The following is a 26,351-nucleotide window of genomic DNA, read 5'->3' on the forward strand; positions in this document are numbered from 1 at the left end:
CACTACTCTGGGAAAACACGATGCCTAATGTTCAGTTCRCTTACAACAGGGGACATAGGTTCTCACTTGGGAGGCAGGGCTGGGGTCAGCTGCGTTTAGTATCAGAGTAATGTCTGATCTTAGCTAAGATCTTACTTATGATGAGACACAAAACAAGTAGCTCCAAATGATTCCCAAACTTTGTAAACATACAAACAACAAAAATGAAAAAAGGTCACCAAACTTTGTTTATCTTATTTTTGGATAGTCTTTCTCTTCAAAAAGTACTGTCCCATAAATGATTGGTATTTCTGATAAGCAGGACTCTGAGGATGTTTAACATGGTAAGAAACATATTTGGGGAGGTTTAGCTTTGGTGACCTTGTTTTCTCCTCAAACAACAAGAGAAACTATGTTCACCACATAAGTGGTAAAAAAGACATGGTAGCTACTGCTCAAGACTATTACTTCTTAGTAGCATTTTTTTTAAAGAAAATGTTAGAAATGAAAAATGAATTTTGGATTATCATCCTGTCCTGAAAACYTCAGTTCAGTTAATGGTGATCAAATGAGTGGCTCCACAAAAATAGAAAAAGGACACAACATAAATATCTGAAAGAGTTTCAAAGTTTTTGCTGTCCAATTTCTAATGGTTCTTCCAACATTAATGGAAATAATTATTTCATGTTTCTGTTATACTTTGTTGTCTGTGGAATGATTTTATAACTTGACTATTGGATTGACTTCCATCTCCACATACGCATTTGAACAAGATTTAGTACACATATGTGTTTTTCTACAAGCTGTTCACACAAAACTCTTCTTATATCTTTTTTTTTTTTCTTTCATCAATTTAAACTTTTTGAAAGGCACCTTCTTATCTTAAGCAGCCTCCCTTATTCTGTTGTTTAGCCAAGGCAGTAYGGCTGGCTTCCTCCTCTGTGATGGTTCTAAAAGGCTTTTGGCAAACGGTGTGCATTCATTTTGACTCACTAGCACGTCGTCTGCCAGCATTTTACAGTTTTGACTCCCTCTTTTAGTTTCTCTCTAGTAGATGTTCTCAATTTTGGTAAGCCTCCTTTTGGAAATGAAGTACTGCTGTATTTTGTTACTCCTGAAAAGAAAATTCATATTTATTCAATAGAAGCTTCAAAAGTAAGGCTGTAAATCAGTTCCACAAAGCTGTCATTCTTCTTGTTTGAAAAATAGTTTTGGCTTTCCTACGCTGAAGTAATATCTCTTCTGTCTATATGACTCTGCTTTTTCTTGTCCTCTTAGTTTCTGATCACCTTCTTCTTATCACAGTAATCTGGATACTATATTTTTCCTCTTTTGGCATAGAATTTCAGTCCCCTTAAGGATGTTATGTTATTTGCTATTTACCYGATCACAAAATCAGAGAATGGTTAAGGTTCGAAGGGACCTCTAGAAATCATCTAATCCAACCCTCCTGTTCAAGCAGGGACACCCAGAGCACGTGGCACATGGTCACATCCGGTGGGTTTTGAAGATCTCCAGAGAAGAAGACTCCACAAACACCCTGGGCAGCCTGTTCCAGGGCTCTGTCACCCTCACAGTAAAGAAGTTCTTCCTCACATGGAGATRGARCTKCCTGTGTTTTAACTTACACCCACTTCCCCTTGTCCTGTCACTGGCCACCACTGAGAAGAACTTGACCCCTTCTTCCCTACATTCTTCCCTCAGATACTTACACATATTGATCAGATCTCCTCTCAACCTTCTCTTCTCCAGGCTAAACAGGCCCAACTCACTCAGTCTTTCCTCATACAACAGATGCTCCACTCCCTTAATCATCTTTGTTTCTCTACACTGGACCCTCTCGAGAAGCTCCACATCCCTCTTGCACTGGGGAGCCCAGAAATGCACACAGTRCTCCAGGTGCGGCCTCACCAGAGCTGAGGAGAGGGGCAGGATCCTCTCCCTTGACCTGCTGGCAACACTCCCCCTGATGCAGCCAGGATCCCATTGGCCTTCTTGGCCACGAGGGCACTGCTGCCTCATGGTTAACTTAGTGTCAACCAGGACTCCCAGGTCCCTCTCCGTGGAGCTGCTTTCCAGCAGGTCRACCCCTAATCTGTACTGGTGCCTGGGGTTATTTCTCCCCAGGTGCAGGACCCTGCACTTATACTTATTGCACCTCTTGAGGTTCTTCCTCTAGTCTGTCCAGGTCCCTCTGGATGGCAGCACAGCCCTCCGGAGTGTCAGCCACTCCATCCAGCTTGGTATCATCCGCAAACTTGCTCTGTGTACTGCTATTTATTATAATCATGGCTCTGGATTACCATTTCTTCAAAGTTTCTCCCACAGAAAATAATCAAAGTGCTGTTAATGGTACCTCTGTTATTGTGAGATATTAGGCAAAGCAGAGAGCAGAAATATGTGGATAATCTACAGCAAAAGTCTATAAATCAAAGTAATACTGTAGGAGACATAAAAAAGATAGGAGACTGATAAGCAATACCTTTCCTTTGACTCATTCTTGCTCAGTCCAGGAGGAGAAGATGAACAAGTCTGTTGCTCTGCTAATTGGAAAAATATTTTTTCCCAGTTTGTGCAAAAATACCCAGAAACAATGAAATTCTATACAACTGGTTATAGGGAAAAAAAAAAAAAAGAGAGAGAGAGAGAAATTTAATTTAATTTAGAAGAACGGCAGGTCAGTAAAAATTTAGTCCACTGGTGGACTAAAGTGTTTTACAAGCAAGAATATGCTTAAAATCCAGGGGAGATAAGAAGAAAACTGAAAGGTTGAGCGTGAGAGTGCCTTGAGCTCTTTCCAGCAGATAACAGTAATATTGCCCGCTGTTCCCAGAAAGTTAAATTGAATTGCTTTCTTGCTTTTAAATTTAGCAGCATTAGTGTATTACTCTCAATAAATTGAAGTTTGGATGATAAAACCCAGTGTAAAACTAACTTCATTTCCCCATTTATTGGAAAGGCAGAAGTCTTTGTGTAAGACATATCCATTAGAGTTCTCTGATTTGTCACKCAGGTTTTAATGGAGATGGTTTAACTCAGCACCAAGTTCTGATACTCATCTTATGCCRATATGGAAACAAGGAAAATTAAGGAACAATCTGGAAAATATAGCTTTTTGTTGATATTTTTGAGACTTGAAAATATYAATCTTTATGTCAGCAATCCAGAATTTCTGGATAGAGAGTCAGATAGTTGCTATGGCAGAGTTAATATTTTCTGTTACTATGAACAGAGGCTGAATTTGTGCGTCTGGCATGATCTCACTGGCCTTTCTCCAACCTATTTCTCAAATAGGTTGAATGAGATGGAGGTCTTGTTGGTTGCAGTGGTTGCCTCTGGGGTGCTCAGTAGTTCAGCAGTGATGATAAGGTGCATGCTGTGGTTCTGAAGATAGTCAAGGTTTGCCCTTTCTGAGGCAAACCCTTTAAGTATTTCTGCTTGTAAGTGCATCTTTTTCCTAAGAATGTTAATAAAAAAGTAATGGGCAGCATAGGCGACACTTTCATTTTTCAGGATCTTCTTGCTTAAATCAAGTTCTCTGCATAAATCACAGACTAGATCTTTTTCACATGAAATGGTTGCTGGTGCTATTTTCATTCGTATTTCCAGGTTATCAGACSATATTAGAAGCTTCTAACTCTTTTTTAGCACCTGAATCCACAGTCAAGATAACCCTACTGCAACTGAATTTGCAGCAGGGAATCTGCACATGGACAGTGCGAACCTCATTGAGCAGGACACTAACCCGTACTACAGGTGGGCTAAAATGCTTATTGCAGTGGATCTGCAGTGCTGATTGTGCCAAATGAAATAACAAAAAAATACTCTAATTCATAAGTAAATTTAAATCTTGCCTGCCCAAACACTCAGAAGTAGAAAATACAAATAGTTTACAGTAGAAAAGCAATATTTTTSCATTTCTTTTATAAATGATCTATGAACCACCTCTTCACAATAAAACCCAGCTTTCACTAAAGCAAGCCATTACAAATTAAAAACAATTTAAGTTTTTCTAGTCCAGTCTTAGAAATACCAGGTTTACCAAGTCCCTTTAATTATAAGGGTGAGCAATTTTCCCCTGAAGCAAAATAAGGTTAAATTCCTTGATATGCCATATAATGACTCAGAGGAGGACATACATCATCATAATTTAGTGATGCACATTTCCTGATGCCTATGTATTGTGTAGTGTTAAAATCCGCTATTCATCTTATCAATAGAGAAAAAGAAAAGATCTGTCTTGTGGCTTAATTGTAATGAAATGTAAAGATAAATACATTTTATTGAAAATATTAAGCCAGAAATTTCTTACAAGGTTATTGTCTTCTAGCCTGCTTTTTTAGTTAAAATTGGCCACTTTCATTTAATGTCAAAATAAAAATATATTATGCATTTCTATGTACAGATAGTAGAGATAAAGTAAAAATATGTAATAAGCTCAGAGAGATAAAATATAAATGATTAAATACATACCTTTCTTAAACAGGATTACCTATTATGAAATTTAGAAATTTATTTGAACATAAWATAATGGTTATTCACTGTATAACATCCTTCTACTTCACTTTGYTAGCCAAAATATACCTTATTCAGTAAGCTTCACAAATAAATGTATCATTATTTGGTTTCTGCTTATATTAGATGAAAAACTTAAGTTGGTGCTCAGATATAAACATTATATAAATTAAACAAAGTTCTCTAAATTATATTCTGTAGACCTCCTTCAGGGCTGTTCTATTGAGCTCTTAATTTTACAAAGCAAGATTAAGTTACAACATCTTTCCTACAAGCTAGAGACTCTTAATGAGGCCAGTGGCCGAGGCAGGCAATCAGAAAGCACAAGAATTTAATGACTCTTAGCTACAAAGTCCTACTTTAGGACTTTAGCTACTTCATTGAAACGAAGCAGAAGAAAGCAACTGTGCCCCTACTTGGCTGTTCTTCAGGTATAATGCTTAGGAACTGCAGCCACTGTGGTGACTATAGCAACTCAAAAGAAGTACAAGCCCAATTTGCACAAGTTTTCTTTAGATATCTGGGAAGCGTATGTGAAACACACAAAACATTTTTCTTAACTCCRAGGGTGTAGGCCTGGTTGGAAAAGCCAGGAAGGTGTACACAGCACTTCTTTAAACAGGACTCAGATGGAGACATCTCAAATCTTCCTTTATTGACCATGAGAGTTTGTTTCATAACAGCACAKGCAGCCCCTGAGCAGAGCTTTCCCCACTGCACTCTTCTGGGGTATCCATCATCTAGGAAGGAGCTGGGGAACGATTCTGTGAAACAGACTACAACCGAGTGATTGATCAGGAACATTCCTCTGCATTCATTTGAATATTTATGTTCTCTGCATGCTTTCTCAAAAATGGAAACTGAGATAATGATAAAAGAAATCCAGACTCTGGGGTTTATTTTACTGTGGAAAATTGCCCTCATATTAAGGAGTAGGAAAACCTTTATGTTCTGGAAAATGTGGTTGATAAATACAATTAAAAAGTTCAGAAAGTCAGAATTGTGAGAGTTATGAGGTTTTCTTAATTTATGAGAACTTCAGAGGGGACTCCACAGTGCCTGGCTTAATTAGTCCCAGCGGCTGCATCTGCAATGCTAAGCTGAGAAGAGCGGGGAAATGAGGCTGAGCAACGTGCCCAGCTATCCTGTTTGTAGTCCCTGCTGTGGTTTTACCTAGGGCCAGCTCATACTCTTCCAGATAAAGTTCAGGCTTGTTCTGGGCTTGGGAGCAGGGTCACTTTGGACCAGACTAGAGTGTTTTGCTGGGTAAGAGAGTTCAGCTATATGGATGCAACCCACGGCTTGCCATTTGCCCCAAAATCCAGCAGATGTTTCTGGTCTGTTTCTTCGCCCATTAGAGACACACATGGTGAGGTCTTACCATGGCTGCAAAGCTCTGAGGTCCCACACCAGCACCTCATTGCTGCGCTACTYGAGTACTGTTTCTTTAGGTGCTGCTTCCTCTTGCTGCTCTGCAGACCAAAGCTGAGGTCTGTAAATTCTTGTGTGTGTTTGGCAATTCCCCTTCCTTAGCTCCTTTTCTGCAGGAGCTATGACTGTGCCCCATAGCCAAGCCATCCTCACACCTGTGCTTTACAGGGTCAAGTCACAGTGCTAATTCTTCAGGCTGAAATGGTCTATCAAAGAAGGTATTTATTTATTTATTCATTTATTTCTTAAAAAGCTTGCATCATTAGATGCTAATCTGATACCTTTTAGAAGTCAGAAGTATACACAGGAGGATACTACTAGGTGGGACTCTTATGTCCCTAAAGCAACCTCAAAGCAATCACAGACATGTACACATGCAATTCCTTTCATAAATTTATGAAGCTGACATTAATACTAGGTATGTTTGTGTCCCCACTGCTCTGAAAAGAATTCTGGCCCAGGATTCCTTGCCTTACTGGTGATTAAAGAAAGACCTTGCCTTTCTGGTGATTAAAGCATACTTCTGCTGTGAARTCTGAATTTTACATGGCTATTTGCTCTTTTGTCCCTATAGCGTTTGTCAGTTTATGTAGTTCTCTGTTCCACACATGATACTTACTGCTTGCTGTAGTTTTGATGTAAATCTCTAAAGGGAGATTTTGTTGCTTAAATACCCTGAACAGTACCTTGATCTGGATCCTGTAGAAACAAAGGATTGTTAACTTAATTTCTATTTTATATTTATTCATTACTAATATTCTTCACCAATCTTGACTTGCATAGACATTGCACTTTAACTTAAGTAGTTGAACGATGTCCTTTGTGTATGCAGGTGTGGAAGTGACCAAAGGCTTGAGGTGGGCAGTGCAGAAAGATGCACAGTCTCTAGGGAATATGAGATTACAGCATTAACAAAAGGTTAATCTCTTGTCATCTGTTTCTTCAAATAAAAGCATTTATAAAGTATAGAAAAACAGACATTATAGTTGGGCTGCAAAACAAAAAGAAAAGTGCCATTTGTGATGGTTAAAGAGTAGTTTCCAGTGATTATATGCAACTGTCACAGTATATTTAGACTGTAGATAATTGAATTGCCTAATCCGATTTTCACTTTAAAATTGTATCTTAATTTTCCAACAGAATTTTTCTCTAGTAATCAGTATACAGTAGAGTTGCTCAGAGTATTTGCTTATATTTCCCAAGAAACTTGAAAGTAGTACCAAGCTATCTGAACTGTTCTCAGGAAAAAAAGAGATAATCTAACATTTAGGGTTTATTAAAGGTTTGATTAATTTTTCATAAGCCTGATAAATGGATCTCATAAGCCTCCTTTTGGAAATACAGTGTGCCATATGCAAGATGAAGGCAGAGATTTTTCTTGTCACTGACTGCTACTCTACAAAAAATTTTAGAAATACCCAACTTGATAATATAGTTCTCTTTAGCTATGAAACTTCCACATCATCCAGTGAAGGGCTCAGGATAATTTCACAGAGAATGACCCTGAAAATAAGCAACTAAAAGCTCACGTAGTAGAAAAGTGCTGATAAACCACATTCTGGTTAGTAATTTACTAAGCAGTCAGTTACTAGTTGGCCCTGCTAACTAATTGATAAAAGATGGCAGAATATCTAGGACATTTTCTCTGTCCTAGATATTCTGCCCTGCCAGCTGTGAAGTCAGGTCTCTGCTCTTTTGGGGAAATTTTGTCATAATTGCATGTAAGGTACACACCTACAAGAGCTACTACGTGCAGTCACAGCCTTGCTCTGCCCATACACCAAAGCCTCAGGATACTAGCTGTTTTCAGTCAAAAGAGGAATAATTTACCTTAGAAATTAGTGCCCTAGTGAGTCAAAGACAATGCACATTAAAGTGGCTACTTGCATTTTGTTTGCCACCTRGGCAGAACATGCCTGTCATTCTATGCAGGATCCTCTTTCTCCATCAAGTCCTTTTCTACTAAATGACATAATTGTCAGTTAGTATTGCTCAAAGAATATTACAGGCCCATAACTGAGAATAAATGGTTGTTAAACAGGGTTGGGCAAATTTCTATAGATATTCATGTATATGAACAATAACAAAACAGAATCAGATGCTGGAACTATGCATTTTAGCACATGRCACTGGAAATTCCCCTGTATATTGCCAAAAGACAAAGAGTGACTTTCAATGACGCAGATGCAGCTATTTTTGAATATTTAATACATCTTCAATTTAAACATTGTTTGAAGTGACAAATAGGTGAAAATTTATGATACTTATCCCAAAGTGTTTAAAAGCATAGATGACAATATCTATCTACTTTCATATAGCACTTTTCATCTGTAGATCTCAAAGACTCTGCAAAAGGAGGTTACAGCGACTTCAAAGGTACTTGAAATTTATCCAGATGTGACAGAATGCAAGATTTGTCACATTTATATTCCAGCAAGTGTTTTCTGAAGCGCTGTACAAAATGGCACACTCGAGACTTGCCAGTGAAAATATACTACAGCAGACATAAAGCCTAAAAAAAGTAAAGAGARATAATATATTTTAATGTTGTTTGCAGCAGCATTCTTGTGGAAAAAACATACATATTTGAATTAGCAGATTATGCTTGTGTATATCCATCTATCTGTCTGCTAAAAGAGATTATATTCCTTTAAAAGAGTAAGTTAAGGTAAATGTTCTTTACAAATCAGTATTAGATGTTGAAAAGCATTGAATGTACACTTAATGGATAGTAGTATTTTGGGGAAAAAAAATCTGCTGAAATAATTATTAGATGTTGGGTTATCCAGATCATAGGAAATAAATTTAATGTTTTAGAGGATTCCTCCTATTATGAATACAGCTGAAATATTTTYAGTCTTTCCTAAAATAATGTTTCTTTTAGAAATATAATAATGAAACTGATTAAGGCACCTTGGTACCTACCTACTAACAGGTAGATTCCTATTTATGTAGAACAGACCATGAAAAACTATTTTTTCTCTCAGTTTTTGAAAGTAAGACTCCAGTACTCTAGCGTGATCCAAGACAACTATCTGTATCAAAAAGGGGGTGAAATATGAGAATCACAGTATCATCAAAGTGTTTAACCATTGTATGTCAAGCAACCCTCCTTTCTGTTTGAGCTGGATCTATTACAAACACCAGATTGAGTCAGCCTTGGTTTTATCTAGCSCAGGAATGAACATGGACTAACCTGTTACAGTGCTGTAGTACCCTCCTGCTGAAATATGYTTCCTGATATCCAGACCAAATGTCCCAAGCTGCGAATTTATGTCCATATAATCCGATGTTCCTGAGAAGTTACTGAGAAGCTCTGCAATCTTTGTAACTGTGTTCCAAGTAAGTGTGGGTAAATATTAGATCACCTCTTAAATTTTTCCTCCTGGAAGTAAACAAGCAGATCTCCATTTACCTCTCTTCACAGCTCTGACATGGTCCCTGCTCATCTTTCCAGCCCTGCTCTGCATCCCCAATTTCAGAAAATTATGTGTTCTTTGAAATCTGACCAGTTACAAATGGTTAAGCTGCTGCTTAAAAGAATAATGTTGGTCATTTAAGCAAGGACATGGTAAGCTACCCGTGTCTGATGAAACAGAAAATTCTTCAGCATAAAAAAAGGATAATTATTCATGCAAGTTGGATAGTGTGCGTGCAGGAAACTCTCATTAAATGAAGAAATGGAAAGTGAAAAATACCCTGTATCTCAGGGCTGCTAAACAACTGGTTGTGGTAAAGTCGGAGAATCACTGACTGCCACAGGCTGATGACCTGATCCTGCTTCAGTTCTTGAGCCACTTTGCCTGTGCCATTGTGGTTGTTTAACAGGAAGGATCTCCACTTGTTAGACAAACACATAGTGAATTTTTTAAACACACCACACTGTTGTGATGGACACGGACAGTTAAGAAAAGCAGAAGATATAAACTAATGAGCTAAGGATTTTTATTTTCCATAGGATTTGGTGATTGCTTTAGAAGTTACATGCATTACTAGAAGGGACTAATATGGAGGGTTTCTATCCTGTGAAGAATTTAGCTTTTCAAAACTTTGCTTTGGCTTTTAAAAACTTCGTCTTTCAAAACTTTTCTCAGAATTCAAATTTCCCTTTCTTTGGAAAGTTCTCACAACCTAAAGTACTCCATTACATTCTATCTACATTTTAGAGACAAAGCATATGTTTGTCCTTTCTTTAAATTAAGTATAAGCTCTAGAAATTTATCCATTTGAGGACAAGATGGCAAAAGACAAGCCCATTCCCAGCAATGGGTACCTGCCCTGCACTGGGCTCGATGCATGCACACAAGAGATGTGCCTCTTGTTAATAGCTGATTACAGGCAACATCCCTCCCCCACCTCCATTTTAGTCTGGGCAGTTTAGTCTTTAATCTGAGAAGATTTGGAGTGTTCTCTGGTCCTGAGCTACTTCAATGGGTGGATCTGTCCCAGGCATAGACATGATTTCTCCCACATGAATTATATTCAGCCTGGAGACCCCTACCAGCCCATGCTACAGGGGATGATGTGCTAGGTGGACTGCATAGAGTCATGGCCTTGGAGAAATTTGGCTGAAATCCAGTCTGTTTGAGCCTTACCTTAGATTTGGTGGTTATTTGCAGAGCTGTCAGTTTTTCAGTCAAAGCACGTTCTGTGAATTTAGTGAAAGACATGCACAGACACACAGAAAGGGAGTAAAAAAGATTCGTATTCTCTGAAATTTGAAAGTATCTTCCAGAGATTCCTGCAGTATAGAGTTGCAACTGCCAAAAAATTGTCTTCACTTTTCAGCAGAAACAAAGAGCAGAATTTTAAGGCATCAGAATATAACTTTTTTTTTGACATTAATGAGAACACAAGAATAAACAGAATTGTTAACAATGGAATAATTTACTTGGAACATACCTGAGCTTTCTCTTCAGCTGCTTTTCCCTCCTCAGCTCCTTGCAAGTGTTCTTGACAGCTAGTTAACTGTTAGTTTGCTACAGTGAAAACCTATGCCCAAAATACCAAACTAGTTCAAGGGGCAAGATGGGTAGTTTTGGATTGTGGTTGATATTGGGTTATTTTTGCTCTCCTATTCTGATGATGCATAGAGTGAGATCCATAAACTTTGTATGCTGTTTGTTTCAAAATATTATAAAGAAGCTACTGCATTTGTATAAGGGGCTAGAGGTTAATTCAAATCTGCCATCTGTGGGATGCTGTCAGATTGTATTTAGCAGAGAGATTTCTAGACACCCTTCTCATTCTCTATGCTTGTCAAGTAATTTTCTTCACATGTCAAACATTCCAGCACCTGCTCCTCCCCCACCCAAGACTAAGGAGGGTAAAGCAACTGAAATTGTCCCAGATGGCATTTTTATGGCATTTGTCCTTATACTGGGTGCCTTCCAAACAGAGAAGATCCCTGTAGTTTATTCCATTCCCTGCCGTCTCTCAGACTAGGACTGAGATAACTAAACAGGAATTAACAATGATATGCAGTGAGCTTAATAATATTGCCTAAATTCCAATGGAGATCTTCAGTCATGTCTTGCTGTAAAGACCTCAATCCTCTTCACTGAATGTACAGAGAATTTAGGAATTTGCTTCACAGAGACCTTTCTCTGCTGTGTGTTGAGCAGGACTTGACAGGCAATGTACCCAGGGTCTTCTCACAGGTATGCGGTGGCTGTCTCCAGCTACAGCGAGGTAAATTCTAACTAGATTTAAGGAAAGAAAATTCACAACAAGAGGTGTCAAGCACTGACCCAGGCTGCTAAGGGAGGCTGTGGAGATTTTTAGAAACCTGAATGGGTGGAGTAGGACCTAATTGACAACGTGATCTAACTTTCTTCTAAGTTAATCCTGCTGTGGGCAGATGGTGGGATTAGGTGACCTTCAGAGTCCTCTAACTAAAGTGCCCCATGGTTTGAAGACCCTGCTCCAGTGAAGAGTCAGTGATGACAGAGTCAACCTTCTCCCAGAACAGATACAGACCTAGATGCTCCTTCCACATAGCAGAAGCCAGCAAAGGGCTCTGAAGAAAGCAGCAACGAAGAAGGGAAATCTCTAGCTATACGTTTGGGCAGGGCTGCATTAAATATTTTGTTTAGAAATCCCTTTATCCATAATGTCAGTGTCAGTATTTGTCATGCAAAATTAGGCAAATTTAAGATGTTTTCAAGTATGGGTTATCTTAAATTTGCATATGGCCATCTGGAAGGACCTGTAACATTTCTTACACCTAAATGTACTTTTTTTTTAAATGCATTCCCACAGAAACACATCTCTCAGAAATTACTGCATCATATTTACAGCTAGCATTTACATGTCTAGTTAGTGTATCTGCTGTTGTTCACACAGAGTTGCAGATATACATCTTCAGAAATAGGTGCATTTCTTCTTATATCTTACATTAAATGAGGATTAAAATTTATTTTAAAACTCAAGGYGGTAAAATCCTAAATTTGTGAGGTTATGACAGTTTTGGAGAATGAAGAAAAGAATTGTTTTTTAAAAGTTCTTTGTTTCAAGATAATTTGGACATYGTATTTTCAATAATATTTAAGCTAAGATTTATTGCACAAGGTTTTTTTTATAGAGAACTATATTCACTAATACAAGACACATAGCCAATAACTCCTAAATAGAGCTTGAGTTACAAATAAAAAAAATTAGTATATTGAACTATTTGACACACAGTTTTCTAGCACTGTACCTGTATGGCAGTTGCCRTGTGAAAATATGAATATTGATAGAAAAATTGCATTATGCATTAGTCTGATACACAGGAGTGTCATTCATATGAATGGACCTTTTAGATTGAATACTTGATGTGAGAAATTGAAGAAAAGGGGGAAAGGCCAGAGCACATAATTTTTCACTGAGCATTTATGATGATACGTAGATATTCACACAGTACCTAACTTGGCTGTTCCAAACCCATTGAAATCTGTACAATGATGTCATTTAGTTTTGTCTCATAGTAAATGTTACCAGCCCAGTGTGTGCACAGAATATCCACACCATTATAGTCAAAATGTGAAATTTTACCTCAAAATTTTGCTTAGATTTAAGCAAAAACAGTATTACAGTACTTTCATCAGTACTGTAATAAATAAAGTACTATAAATAAAATAGTAAATAACTGAATAAAGTACTGAACAAAGCACTAAATAGAAGTAATCTGAATCAGTACTTTCCTAAGCAGAGAAAATATTGTTGCTAGCAGTTTTTCTCCTTTCTCCTATGACCTTTTGGTATTATATCTTTTAACAGTTTTAATTTTTAGGAGTTTATGTAAAGTCTCATTTTTACAGTTTCATGTAACTGGCAAATTTTACAGTCTTGGGATGAAATGAGTTGACTGCTCTCTACTGATTTCTCTGGCTAAACTAATCATAAATATTTAGCCTAATCTGGCTTTTTTACTCAGGTGAAATGTCCTGGGGTCAGCCAAAGGGGATTTCTGTGTTTCTTACCGACACAGGGAAACAAAAAGTCACTCTCTCCTATCAGAGTTCTCAGTGTTTTCTCTTTTGGCCTAACTTTCAGCCAGCTCTGACACTTCTGCCCCAGCCTTCAAAGCCCCCAACTCATCATACGTCCTGATTGTGACTATTCTTCTTGCAAAGCAACATAATTTTTTCCTGGTGCAGGAAGCAATCCTCTAACAGTATTTCAGGATATTAAAAAAAAAAAAAAATCTGTTAGTGTTTAGAACTTGAATTTTAAATCAAATTATTAGATCTCAACATCTTAAAAGAGAAATATAACTGATGCGTATTTTTAACATATTCATAAATGCATCTAATACTTTTCCACAATTATAATAATACTTTAAACATTTTGACATTTATGTCTYTTTTTTTTAATGAACTATACTGGTAATTCAGTTTAAAATGTGTCTTACACACAGAGGAATGGAAATATTTTTCTGCCTACAAGTTCAGATTTCTGGAATAAAGCCACTGACTGGCTAGCATATCAGCCAAATGGCACTCAGCAAATTCATCGCCAATCTTTATTTTAGCATGGCATATCACTTCTCTGATTTTATTTAGAGATCATCAGTAACTTTGAAAAAGCTACTATATGTATATCATTGCTGTTCATTAGTTATTTGATTGGAGTTGATACTAAAATTTTCTTTTCCAAAGAAGATAGAAATGCCCATTTGCCAGCTCACAGGGAAATGTGTTAATGAACTGGCTATAGCTGCYGTTGAGATACTATTTTATTTCTTCCCTCCATTTCTCAAGGCAGCACAGAGACCTCTAATATTGTCCTTTCAGCCTCTGTAAGATGTGTGCTTGTGCTCGCTCACAGATCTAGGAAAGATAAATTACTTCATGTGAACTAGATGTCTTAAGAGTACATGCAGGAATAAAGAGATTAAAAGCTCAGCCTTATTTTCTTCACCGAAGACTGGGAGTTAAGTGAGAAACACCTAATTTATCTGCTTCTTTTTGCTAAAAAACACAGGTTATTAGCAGCATTTTTCAATTAATAGAGGAAATCAAGGAAAAACATGTRGACTTAGTAAGATTTATTAGGTAAACAAGTTGCTTAGTTAAGCATTTCCTTCTTAAACTTTATTACTCTCAGCAGGCAAAGGTAATTTGGGATCTATGAAAGGTATTTTCTACTTTACTTCTTGTCTATTACATTTTCCATAGAAGGAGAGACAACACGATCAGCAGGCTAGCACAGTTCTCAGATTCTCAATGCCGTAAGTCTCAAAAAAAAGTTAGCAAATTCTGTATGCTTGATTAATTAAAAAACTCCATGAGATCTGAGCTATTTTTTGATGTTTAAATTTCCTAGGAAAAGATATTCAAGAAAGATTATAGTGATTTATTTTCCATATGGGTTTTAACTCAGTTGGCTGGTATTAAGCCTCCCTAGGAAGTCTTCTCTTTCATTTGGAGAAAATAGATTTTTTTTTGTTCTAATTAAAGGAGAATCATTACTATTACTATTATATTTTACAGGAGACATTTCTCTTGGATCATCAAACATGACAAAGAACATTCAATAACTGAGGATGGGAGTAGACTTTGCCTGTTGGGCCACAAAACTTGGGGCTTGTCCTCTTTGTGGGGTTCATGACCTTATTCTTATCAGGAGACTGGGTTGCAGCTTAGTCATGATATTAGTTCCCCAGATTGCAGTCTGAGCGGGGAAACTGAGGAACATTGCAGCACAAAATATAGCAGAACAAAATCAGAGGGACATTGGTTAGGATGCCAAGAGAGAATCTGTATTTTGAAACCATTCTGGCCAAGAAGTTTGGCTCCGTCATTTTAAAATATATTGTGCAATTACTGTTGAGAATGAACACATTGTGTTTCCTCACCAGAAATCTGATTTGCATTGAATTCCCTTCTGTACACTGAAAAGGTTTCAGCTTTCTACCACCTTCTAGCTGATGGCAACAGAAATACATAACCGGTATCATTGGTTTCTTCCATATTACAAATTTGCCTACAAACAGAGTATTTCATGGATATATTCTTACTGATTTTTCCTAATCATATTTCCAAATTTCTGAATCCTAAATATGTTTGTGAATGTACCTAACGTTTTGCTGTGAATAGGACCATTCATAGAAGATGCAAAAGAATTTTGTATTTTGAAAAACTGTGTTTTAAATTGATGATAGTTATATAGAGAGATGGCCTTTTAATATTTACTTCATATAGAAGGAATGCAGAGAATTATAATTGTATCATTCAGTGTGGTAAAAAATATAACTGTCTGTTATCTTCATACAAGATGGGAAGCAAATGGAAAACTATTTATTTGTTTATACTTTTTTTTTCAAAAGTTGATAATATTTTTCCCCATTATTTTGTAATGGACTCAAATCTGATTTTAATGGTTATTGTAAGAGTATATTYTAATACAGAGTAGAAACAAGGCTCTAATATCTACAACTCAGCCTCCCAAGATCTAGAAATTTACCTTTCTGTCSCATGGTAGAAATGAGACAGTATCATTCTTGCATTTATTTTAATCCAATAGAAAATGCATCTCTCTAAGTATTAAAATACAATGGCTGAGAATAGACTGAACTTCTATCATGAAAATGACTGTGCTAACATTTTACTGGCTCCTAGATTTTTTTTAATGGTTTATGTTTATTAGGAGATATTTTTGAATTGAGAACCATACCAAAATTAAAGAATTTGCTGGACTATATCAGCTTACTGTATAAAATAGTGCTTTAGGTGAATTTAGTACATCTTTGTAAGCTATTGCAACTTTAAATTAGCCTTAAAGACCTAATAGCACTTATTACTTTAAATAAACCTAATAAGATGAAGGTATTCCAGTGTAATTTTATTTTAAATGTATTAGTTTGTTATCCACAGCTGACAAGGACAAATGAGTTCTGCTCAGGGCACTCTTTCATCTGCATTGATCCATGCTAAAAAGACTAATATGAGTCCTACTGGAATATGTTGTGGGTCTAAAAACAAGAAGCAAATATAAGATAAGGAGATTAGCTAAGAACTGTAAGCACTGTTATTATTTAGACTTTTTTAAAGTAAGTAAGTACTAAAAACAAACAAATACTAAAATGACTCATGGCTTATCTATCTCATGAAGTGGTTATCATTTTTTCCACTAAAAGAGATTTTATATCACATGGTTCAGCATCTCTAAATATCAGTGGCTGGTTTAAACATAGAGATAACAACCAAAAAGCATAAATTATTTTTGCTTCTATAAGTCTAGCAGGAACAAGGAGAAACATTAAGAATAATTGATAGTGACGGGATGAGAGAGATAAAAAGAGATGGACTGGGAAGTATTTAATGACTCTTTGTGGTATTACATCTGTCACACTTTTTGTGCACATTAAAGTTTCATTATTTTCATATTTCTTGTGTTCATATTTTCCCATCCCCTTCTTTCTGCTAAATTTACCAAGTAATACAATGTAGATAATGGAGAGTTATTGCTGCAAATATCATTGAATCTGTTACTGGAACTGAATAATATATCTCATCCATGCATTCCTTTTCATAATATATTTTCAATTAGTGGCTTTGAAATTATATACAATATAGACTCAACATCTACTTTTTTAATAATTGTGTACAATGTAGTGAGATCCAAAAATAATTAGATTTTCATTATACAGTTATTAATAACCTGAATCAATTTCATTTGGTCAAAGAAAATAATTGTGTAAGTTTGTTTACTGAAGAAGTCTATTCCTCTAAGGGCTTGTCTTCTTCAGGCTGTTAAAACAAATGGATTAACTTTGATCATTTGAAGGATAACAGATATAATATGTGGGATTTGGGTTTCTCAGTCTTTCATCTCTATTCTTTTACTCTTTATTGCCTATACATGTAGAGTGTAGTTAGTCATTTTTAGTGTGTTTAGTATCTTATAGTGATTTTGAAAAACTTGAGTCTGTTCCAAGAAGCTTTAAAACATATATATTTTTCATGTGGTTTTGGTAAAAACATCAAACCAAGGTTGGAGGTAAGATCTGTTCATATTTTCCTAACTTTCCAAGCTCTCTGCTTAGGGGCACATTTGGGCAGTGCCCAAATAACTGTTGCACGTTAAGACCAAGTAACAGAGTGCAGAGACCGTATGGACTTGGATACCAAAATGCTTTAATCACAGACATATGAATTTCACATCTTTCCCCTTCTGTGGTAGAGATGATGTCCAAAAGACAGAAGCTGGGTGGTCAGCATGATGGTGGTTCCGGTCATGAGGCACATCACCCTGGAGAGGACCCCTGGGGTCCCTCTTGATTCTCTTTCACTGTCACTCCTTCAGTGACTCTGGATATTATCAGTTACAGGGTTGGGTAGTGAATTCCTGATTTTTGGTTACTTGTTTGAATTCATTCAGTGCCAACACCTGGTTACTGCTATCACTGGTGCTCATAATCTGGTCCTCTGGAAGGTTTTCAACATGTTCACAACTTTTACAGATCATGTGTACTTAAGGATATAGAGAATATCCCTCTATTTTTATGGTATAAGTACAGAGTAACTACTCAACTTTGCCAATAGGGTTAATTAAAGTTCATATGACCAGACGGTGGGCAACCAGGATCAATGCATGCCAATTGCCATACAAACCTATAGATATTCATGCAGGAATGTGCAAGTGACAGAATCCCACCATTGCAAGGTGCACCTGAATCTCTTCCTCTTGGTGACTTTGACAAACTTGGCTGTATTATAGGGCATATGTCAACTATCAATCTATTTTATGCCTAGTGTAGAGGGTCTATAGACTTCTTGCTAGCACACCCTACTTCTAGCAGAATTTTCAATGAAAGTCAACCTTTATCAAACACTTCTCTGTGTCTCCAGAGAATGATATCCTTGAGACATTAACTCCCTCAAAGGACTGATGTGTGACAGATCTTCAAAAGTGCTTAAGCTCTCAGTTCCCAGGTGGTCCCAGAAAGAGGTAGAATCTACAATGCCATCTTTGCTCTCATCCTGTATCATAGCTTTACTCCCTCCAAATGCTGAAATTAGAACTGCAGAAATAGCCACAAGAAGAAGGGTCTAAGGGTTCTTTCATGATTCTGAATTTTGTAGTGCCCAACTCTCTGTGTTTTTTGCCCTGGAATGCCTCTTTTCCTACAGCATTCACTCAGAAGATGTAACAGGGCTTCTTTTGGATACTTATCTTAAGATAATTGCATTACTGTTCTGATCCTGCAAACTGTTCATGAGAACCGTCTAGAAACAGCGAGTAATAATGGAAGTCTTTCACTTGTTCATTGATGGAATATTTTCATAAATTCTTGGGTAGAATTTTATTGTCCTTGATGTCCAGGCCTTGATGCTTGCTGTGTTATTTTGTATTTAGTCTTATGACAGTAAATTACTTACAGTTAAATGGAAGCAAGAAAACTTTTGATAGGGTATGACTGGTGGAATAGCCCAGCATCTTACTTCTGCAGCTTAAACCAAGACTGTATCTGTTGACCTTCAAGGCTTAGTATGGAACTTATCARGTTTTTGCCTGAAGAAGTTATTGTGAAGGATTCATAAAGTTTTTTCTTAACTTTTTAAGATTTTAAAGTTTCTGAAGAAAATATTTAAAATTTCTTACAACATTTCTCTTAACAGGTTCTAAAAATGGCAGGGCTTTTTCAAGATGGTAATGAGTTTCTATTCATTACTAAAAATGTTGCTTATATTTTAATTTGGGAAAGCAGAAATCTGATTCGTTAATTAAATAACAGCATGTGTTCCATCAGGATTTGTTCTGAAACTGGAATGCATTTTAAGCACATTCATCTGATAAATGGAACAGTGCAGTTCACTACCAACATGATCTAAAGCAGCTCAAGGTTCTTTACTCAGCTGAGATAAGTAGAAGGTTGACTGAGATAATAGCTTTGGCGGCTGAAATCCAGACTGATTGTCCCCTGATAATGCTTTCTTGCTTTCCCTACAACGAAACACAAAGAGAAGAGGTTCTTTGCTTGTTCATAATTATGAAGCATGTCTCTCTCAATGATGGGTTGCAGACAGTTTGTTGTTATCACACATATTTAATCTGGAGATGCTCAGAAATGTAGAAATACACCTCACATGTTAAGTGCCTTTACAACACAGAACAGAAAGCAGCACCCAGAATCCATTACAGCTCTACTAGTCGTATTCAGCCACAATAGCTCTATGATTACTGACACACTCTTCTTTATGACTTTTAGATTATAGCTGTCTCCTTACCCTGTTTTCCCTGATATATATCATTTCGCTTTTATCTTTGTTTTAATCATTATACTCCAAATTATTCCTCTGTCACTGTGCCAATGTCAAGTAAATTATTCCTTGTGTTTTACAGTTTTAGGTCATCTCAAAGCCAGATTTGAAGGTTTCCAAGATTGTGAGAGTACTGGTAAAGTTGAAAACTTTAAATTACAAGTACAGTATTGGAAGAAAACAGGAGGCAAAAAGTGACTTCTTCAAGATAAGTAACATTTTAAATTATACTTTATGTGAAGGATATTATTATAATTAAAAGATTTGTTGAAATACGGGCACGATTGCTTTTATGGGAGTTTCTGTAGATTTCATAAATAAGTGCTTCTGCATTATTAATAAGCAGATATATCTGCTAAGATAGTGGCATTATTTTCTTTGGAAATTGTGATTTCTAAATCGTGGCTTTAGTAAAATAAGGGAAACAAAGAAAATGTGGCATTTAAAATTTACAGAAGTTCTTTATATAGAAACACTTCTATTCAGCAGAGAAGTCTATAGAAAACTTGTCTTTAGAAATCTTTTCTCTTGACACTTGATTWCTTTCCTGTCTTACCCGTTGATGATTCTTTCCAAAAGCCCTCAGTYGCCCTATATGAGAAACATTGAGGATTTGGATTCCAGAGAAAAAAAAGAGTTTTGTAGCCGGATATCATAGAATCATAGAATGCTTAAGGTTGGAAGGGACCTCAGAAGTCATCTAGTCCAACCYCCCTGCACACACAGGGTCACCCAGAGCACGGGSCACAGGGCTGTGTCCAAGCGGGTTTTAAAGATCTCCAAAGAAGGAGACTCCACAACCTCTCTGGGCAGCCTGTGCCAGGGCTCTGTCACTCACCCTCAYTGTCAAGAAGTGTTTCCTTAAGTTCCTGTGGAACTTCCGATGCTTCAGTTTGTGGCCATTTCCTCTAGTCCTGTCAGTGGCCACCACTGAAAAGAGGCCGCCCCCTCCTCCTCACTGCCTCCCTTGAGGTATTTATAGACACTGATCAGGTATTTATAGACACTGATCAGGTCCCCTTCTCCAAGCTGAAGAGGCCCAGCTCCCTCAGCCTTTGCTCATAGGGCAGATGTTCCAGGCCCCTGGATGTGGATCTGAATACATGCAAGACAGATAGAGACACTGCTACTATTTACTGCTATTATTTACCTTATAATCACATATAAACTTCAGGTATAAAAGATCTTCTTACCATTTTTTTTTTTTTTCACAAAAATGGTTCATTTCTTTTACATTTATCTCCAGAGTTCATCTCAGGTCAGACAGAATATTAAAATCTCCTTCTCTCCAGAAGCCTAACAGTTCCTCTGATTTGCAAAGTGATTATAATTTCATTTTTCTCTGTAATCATTTTTTAGTTACTCAGTCTATTTTTAACAACTACAGATGGAAACAAAATGGATCTGAAGAAGAGACATTCATTAGCAAGTAAGTATTCAGGGATTAGAAAAGTCTGTCTGATTCACAAAGCAGAAATGGCATTTAGTATCCAAGTCCCCTTCCAGACAAAATTAGCAAAGCCTGCAGTGGAGTTAAAGCCTGCTGGTTGCAAAATTGGAAATTGGTTTCCTGGGGCTCTCTGTAAACTCTTCATTACTTTACTCAATCATGGTTCATTAGTAAGTTAACAGACAGAAGACCAGCACACATTGGGATATGCTTAGAGCCAGCCCTTCCATCTCCTTGAACATCACTTAAAACTTGAATGTCACAGCAGATTAGACACTGTGTCAAACTGCATTTTCCCATCAGCTGCAATACGGACAGCAAACAGATCATGACCACTTACTCCTTGAAATTGTCAGGTGCTTTTTATCATGCATTTCAAAGAGTACCACATGGGTTTTAATTCAAAGTGACTGTGATGGAACAAACAAAAGATCCCAAAAGGCATCTGAGAAATAAGTGAGTAGAAAAAAACTAGTTACCAGTTTCATGTAAAATGGATTTAATGTCTCCCCTAAACTTAAACCTAATTTGCTAGAAGAAAACTGCCACAGGTGACATTATAATAGCTAAACATTAAGCTAAAAATAGTTGTTGCATCTCTGGGATATGTCGCATTTTAGCTACAATATAATTTTGAATTACAGCTGAGAGCCAATTATCTATAACTCTAGCCAGTGTCTCAGTCTCCATTTCTTATTAACTTCTACTGTGTTTCTCCCTAGCATGACCTGACTTTCCAGAAAAACATTCATTCTAACTAGCTGAATTGCTGAAATGAGCTATAAAAAGTAGAGAATTGAAATGCTTCTGTATGTTTAATATTTTCAAGTTATAATTGTCATGAGTTGCCATTAGTTTTGAAAATAAAAGGCATGCTGGATATTAAATAAAACAAACTTTTGGAAATTATCTGTGGGCAGAGGCCCCCTTTTAGTACAGTTTACTCATGGCTTTGCAGTATTAATGGGAAGATATAGTGACTGATGCTTTGGGGTTTGTCCTGGTATAACTGCTATGGCTTGCATTCAAGACACTTAATGCTGATGCTTAACTTAAGATTCAGATMATTTGTTAACCAGAGATGACTTATTCCCTGTATAGTTCAGGAAGAAGTTAGTTAGGCAGCCCAAAATTGGAAAAGCTTTGTCTGCCTCGAGTACTGTGATGATCTATATGCAATTACACAGAGAGAAAGAACAGTGTGATTGGTCTYTGGCTCCGAAATGTGAGTGCCATAGTAGCCTTATACCTATGTAAGGCAATATACCTAGCAACGTCAGTATGTCTGCATAGGTGTCTGAGCTGCCCCAAATGGTCAATCTTTTCCCAACAGGGACCAAAGACTGCTGAAGCCTTCTGCAAGAAGCTTCAGTTTTCATTTTCTGCCTCTACACAGTGAAATTGCTGTATTTATTATTAAGTGYTACATTCTCAGTTTGGTATCTCTCTAGGCTGATGTGTTCTGTTTGATTATTTCTGTATAGCAATAAACAGGGGACTTCTTTGAGGCATCTCAGGGATGAAACTAGAACTATATATAGACAGGGTGGATGCCATGGTACACTCAAAAACCTTGCTTTTTCAGTCATTACACAAAGTTCTGGTCAGGACATGCTACAGCTTCCCTCCAGCCTGACAATGATGTGGATCCTCTCCTTGTGGGAATGAAAGGAAGGACTTTCTCCAGGGACAACAAGGACAACAAGGACATATGATATTTATCATCTCAAATGTAGTAAAATGCGGTAAACTAGAATTCAGTAAACATGTTTCATTCCCGGACTACCTGGTACCTAGGGGAAAAACAAAATATTCTCACCTGCACAATATTCACATAATGAATGTCAGGCTACACATATGCTTGTGCCTCTGTGGGTTCTGACATCTGTTTGATGGATTATCACCTAGCTTATACTAAAGACAATTGACCTGCTGAGAGTTGGCCTTTTGTTATAAATGTTAACAAAACAATTAATCACTCCTTAATTTATTGCCGGGACTTTTCAGTTCACAAGCTTGATGTTGTAAGCATTGTAATACATGAAAATTGTAAGCATTGTGATATATGAAAATTAGAAAAAATGCAAAAAGCATAAACGTGCAGAAAAGATACATTACCAGTGTGTTGCACAGGAATCAGTTGGTCAAAGCTATGAGAGCTGTGAAGGTCCATCCTCTCACATTGAYAGGTCTGAGAGACATTAGCAAACTTTCATGAATATAGTCCCCATTTCAGCTAATACATATGATCCAATAACCTGTATAACATCAGGATAAGAGAGTGGAAAGTGAGAGCAGGGTACGTGTTGGGACAGACAGATGGGCAATCAGGCTGCTGGGAGGTCATAGGCTGAGAAGCAGGAGACAGTGAAGGCTTCAGACTTGGGAAACTGATAAGAACATGACTGAAAGGGATGGGATAAATTTGCTTTTGTGTCACACACAGCAATACTAAATTTAAAGGCTTTTTAATACAATAATCAATGTATTCTGTGCCTGAAAATTTTTCTCTTGCACTGAAAATGTTGGCTCATTTTTATTTACAAGTCTGCATCTTGGTTAACATATTTTTTCAACCTAATGCATTTCCTAATAAATACATTGAAAGGTGTTTGGTTTTGGTGTTACAAATGTGCAYATATCAAGAAGAATTAAAATATGCAGTTCTGAAAAGCATAGCTCTTTTTTTCCTTGAAATTTGATTCCCTGTCTATTGCACTGATTTTACTGGATCAGTATGGCACTATCATGAAAAAAAACATTTTCTCTCAATGAATTCATAATTAGAATGACAACTTAGATGCCAAGATATCTACATTAAGAGGGTATTTCTGTATTGAATTAGGTATAGAAATCCTATATATGTTTTTCCTAAAGTAAAATCTGTTATTAGCTTTTCTAAGGTATCTATTAGGTYTTTATTCAATGACTGTAAAGAAAACTATCTTGGAAACATATTTATATTATTAGATAGGAATCCAGGAGTGCTTCCATTCTCTGCAGTGTGGTCTACAATAACCTGGGAAGATTATATGCATCTTATTAGAGACTAAGAATATTATTTCTTTGATGGGTATTGTAATAGATGTGGTTTTGCAGAGTTCCCCAGACCTCTTTAGGAGACTGAGCCTATGTAATCTGGCACAGGAGCAGCACATCACTGACTGAGGGCATTGATGCAGGGGCATTGCATTAGCAGCATTCAGGGATKTTGTTTTGTATTAGATTTAGTCTACCTACCTGAATCTAATGTTCTCATCATGGATGTGGTTTAAAGCTATCTGAAGGATAAATATTGGTTTGGACCATTGTGCTTTCATGCCCAGGAAGCATTCATGCCCAGAACAGCATTTCCTGTGCACCTGGAACAGAGTCTTCCAAAAGGAGCCTAGGCTAAGCATTGATTTGTGAAATAAACCAATCAATGTGTTAAGTGTGTTGGAGAGTGGTAACTCAGGGCTTCACTTCCAGTTCTACAGTTGCTCTAAACTGAAATGCKAAAGGAAATGCAGCCCCAGCGGTACAGTAAGCTCTGACAGGGCTGGATTTCTCTCTATTTTCAATATTATTCTCAATGTTTTGCAGACTGTGTATCATAGATACTTGTCAGAAGTTTTCCCCATAAGTCCCTGAGTTCCTCACATGAACATCTCATTGCATTAACAGTACTGTAGTTTCTAAAGCCCCTGCCTTTGAAAAACATGATGAACACTCAAAGTTTCACTGGCAGCCTTGGCTTAACATTCAAATAATTAGTRTAACACTGAGGAGCAATTACAGTTAACTTGGATGTGCAGCCTTTGGGGGAGCCACTAAAGAGATGCCAAATTTGTGCAAATTGTTATAGATCCTGTAGCACTTCAAAACACATCCCAGATGTTCTGACCTGCTGTCCTCCTGGCCAAGGGTCTCTAATTCAGCTAATGCTACCACAGATTAATGTGTGTTGCTGCAAATGCTGATGGCTGCAGAGGAGATGTTCAGCTGATGACTGATTGCTATCACTGCGCTATGAATATGAGGTGCAGTTTATTTCTGTGGGGAACACTCCTTCAATAAAACATAAAAAATATTAGAGTTTCTTTGAGCAGCTGTTATCCTGGAATGGAGAGCAATGATTATTTAAACTGTTCACGTTTTACCCTTTCTTCCACACAGTAGCAGCCTGGGGAATAATCAAATTGTTTACTGAATCTTAAAGAACTCATTTATGTTACAAAGTCTTATACGTGAAGTCTAGGTTTCAGAAGTCAGTATCAAGTTTATGGTCAGTCATTTCGGAGATTTTTATTTTGCAATGCCTTATCATGTGTCTGGAAAAAATGATCAAAATCACAATGGAAAATTCCATTCTCTCTCATATGACTTTAAGTAGACAGTTATACTGCAACTAATTGTTTTCCCAAATTAGAGTACTAAACAAGAAAATGGTAAAATAGATCTGTTGTTGTGTTAGAGAAAACGGGTAAATTTGTAGCTAAACTTGCTTAGCAGGGTGGAGTGTGAAAGGCAGAGTTGCTCAGTACAGGATGCGCAATACTTGCATAAAATTGTTTATGCAATTACAATATTAAGAATATCATTTTGATTTCTGCTGGAGATCATCTCACAAGGACACTGAAAGTTCAAGTAATTTTGTAAAAGTAAAAAGAGAAAGGGTCTTTTGAAACAGGTTCTGCATAGATAACGCTAAACTACAAGCAAAAATGCACTTTATAAGTGCAGCTGTTCTGTTGACTCTTGCTTAATATTTATATCCATATAGGTCTACAGCCCTAATTATCACCAAAGGATTGTATTGTAGAACAACTATCATGTGTTCATTGGTTAACACAGTTTGTGTAGATTTACTTCACATTGGATAGTGATAACTAATGTAATTTTGGTTTTGCTAAAAATTTCTTAGAGGAGCTTGGCAAACTAAATACTGCTACAACCTATCTTTAGCAGCTCTGTTACTTACTTTTTATAGCTGATGTAGTCTCCCTTCAACATCACCTATGACGGCTAAAGCATTAAATGTAATACATTAATTTCTGTATAAATTGCAATATAAAAGCCCCCCTAAGCCCTCAAAATGTACTCCTGCATCTTATCATGAATAATGCAGTATAATTTTAAACATGTGATAAGCAATTTGGCCTTTTGGGTATAATTTAAAAATTAATTTGCTGAAAAATGTCATCCTAGCAAGGATCCAAACATTTTACATTCCATTTTTTAGAGAG

The sequence above is a fragment of the Nothoprocta perdicaria genome, unplaced genomic scaffold (genome assembly GCF_003342845.1).
Source record: "Nothoprocta perdicaria isolate Ctin4 unplaced genomic scaffold, notPer1 scaffold_184, whole genome shotgun sequence".
Classification (NCBI taxonomy): Eukaryota; Metazoa; Chordata; class Aves; order Tinamiformes; family Tinamidae; genus Nothoprocta; species Nothoprocta perdicaria.